Source organism: Scyliorhinus canicula, chromosome 12, assembly GCF_902713615.1.
Source record: "Scyliorhinus canicula chromosome 12, sScyCan1.1, whole genome shotgun sequence".
Classification (NCBI taxonomy): Eukaryota; Metazoa; Chordata; class Chondrichthyes; order Carcharhiniformes; family Scyliorhinidae; genus Scyliorhinus; species Scyliorhinus canicula.
In genome coordinates, this window is record NC_052157.1 from 144,151,193 (window position 1) to 144,153,754 (window position 2,562).

At 39.7% G+C, this 2,562-nt stretch overlaps 1 non-coding gene across 1 annotated transcript; it reads right to left on the bottom strand.

Annotated features, from left to right (window-relative positions):
- Positions 1 to 732: 732 nt before the first annotated feature.
- Positions 733 to 806, bottom strand: trnat-agu. The gene has a single exon. It is a non-coding gene; the product is annotated as a tRNA-Thr (tRNA).
- Between the last annotated feature and the right edge of the window lie 1,756 nt (positions 807 to 2,562).

Consider the following 2,562-nt stretch of genomic DNA (forward strand, 5'->3'; position numbering starts at 1 on the left):
CTGGGTGGAAGGGTCTCTGATAATGCTGACTGCCTTCCTGAGGCAGTGGGAGGTGTATACAGAATCAATGTGGGGGTGGCAAGCTTGTGTGATGCATTGGGCTGAGTTCACCACACTCTGCAGTTACTTGCGATCTTGGACCGAGCAGTTGCCATACCAGGCTGTGATGCAGCCAGATAGGATGCTCTCTATCGTACATCTGCAGACATTTGTGAGAGTCAATGCAGACATGCCAAATTTCTTTATCTTCCGTAGGATGTAGGGACATTGTTGGGCTTTCTTGACTGTTGCATCAACGTGAGTGGACCTGGACAGACTGTTGGTGATGGTGACCCCCAGGAACTTAAAGCTATTGACCATCTTCACTTTGGAGCCATTGAAGCAGATGGCAGTGTGTGTTGTGCTGCACTTCCTGAAGTCAATGATCAGTTCCTTGGTCTTTCCAATATTTAGAGAGAGGCCTTCTCTTCTTTCTCTGTGCTTCCCATGTAATTCTTGCCTCTGCTCTCCAGGATCCAATCCAACCCAGCTTTACCTGAAATGAAATGAAATGAAATGAAAATTGCTTATTGTCAAAAGTAGGCTTCAAATGAAGTTACTGTGAAAAGCCCCTAGTCACCACATTCCGGCGGTTGTCCAGGGAGGCTAGTACGGGAATTGAACCGTGCTGCTGGCCTGCTTTAAAAGCCAGCTATTTAGCCCAGTGAGCTAAACCAGCCCCTAAACATACGAAGGCACTGCTGAGATTTGAACTCAGGATCTCCTGTTTACTAGACAGGCGCTTTAACCATCTAAGCCACAGCGCCAAGCCCTTAACCTTGTACAGCTATCAACTGGTTTAATTAATCTATTTTGTCTCTGTTTCTCTTCTGACTGACTTGTGCAGCACAATTATCATTGATTAGAAATATAATTGCATCAACAACCCCATCTAAGATACAAAATTAATTTTGTTTAATTGAAATTGCTTGAAGGTGCATTTTCTAAATCACTTAATTATTAAGAACATGCTGCTGTTAGAAAAAAAGATAGTGTTAGTGATTTATATATGTTTATTGGTAAACATTAGAAATAAGGTATAGTTTTAAGTGGGTTTAATTTAATGTTTCTGTGCCTGGAGTCTGTTTCCACGAAGTCTGGAGTTAACGGAACAGAGGAAACTGGGAAGTAGAACAGATTATTCTTCAGTATAGTCACAGAGAGTTGAAAAGGCATTAGGTCTTGAGAGGCCTGAAAGATATATGCAGTAATGCTCTGGTTTGTGAGAAATTACTACAATTTGGGAGACAATATGAAATAACTGTGGAAATCGGTGGCTGGTTCTTGGAGTTTGTGTAAATGCCTTGATGACAAAGGAAGCAGCAGGGGGAAAGAGTAATTTAAAAGAATATTTGCAAGTGTGACTTTGAAAGTGGAATTTGAAATCAATCATGTGTAAGTTGTAGTTCAGTAAGGCAAGGTGGCTCATGGTATAAGAAACATCTGGGAGGATTTTGAAGAGAAATCCACTGGCATTCACTTGCGTCCAGAGCGGAGTGTGTCTTACCACAGTCATCTTGTGTGCTTACAAGGGACTTTATGTATTAATGAGACCATTATAGCTTCAGGTGTACTTTGTAAACCATGTTAATCTTAAATTCTGTGTGTAATTGTTAAACTAAGGGGGGAGTAAAGGAATAGTGTATCATAATCCATTTTTTTGCTATTCCCTAACAGATTTTGTTTATTTTCTTTGTCTTAATTTTGCACTCATATTGCTTTTAATTTCATGTAATGTTAAAACCCCATGTTTCACCCCTTCCTAACTTTGCATTGTACAATTAGTTCTTGATAACTCCAGTCATTATACGTTTCACTAAATATGACTGAATAGGTAGACTCGCAGATAATGCATTATATCAAACTCAGTTTTGTTCAGCCTAAAGTTTGCCACGTTTGCACTATGATTGCAAGTTATTTTAATCCATGATTTAAAAATAGACAACACATTGTTGTTTTTCTCATTAGTAGAACAGATAACATAGATGAGCCAATTTTCTCTCTGGGGTAAAGATTGCAAAACCGGCAACTGCACCTTACAGCAATAATCACTCGGGTTGAAAGGAAGCTGTCTTAATTTTATCTGTCAAATACATTTTCTGCTGGGTGTTCAGCAGAGTTAAAATGGTGCAGGTCAAACAGCAGCAAGCTTGAAAACAAAACAAGTCATTTTTCCAACTACCATGTCACAACTGTGAGCCCCAAACCTTCAAGACCTTGTAGTCTCGTTTCTACCCTTCCAAACTGAGAGGTTTCTAACTAGATCTGAAAGTGATCATCTCTGTTAGCTGCATGAACGCATCAGAAAAATGTGTTGATTTAACTGCACATATTTTATGGATTGATATCGAAGATTCAAAATGAACTAAAGATGCAATAGTACAAAAGGTAAGAATTCGTGACATCTGGGCAACACTTTCCAACCCTCGTTCTCCACAGGGCATTAAGTGTCAATCACAACCTTGGTCAGGGGTCTCAGAATGGTCTGGCCCTTTCCTGAAGACGTTAATAAATGTTTTCACA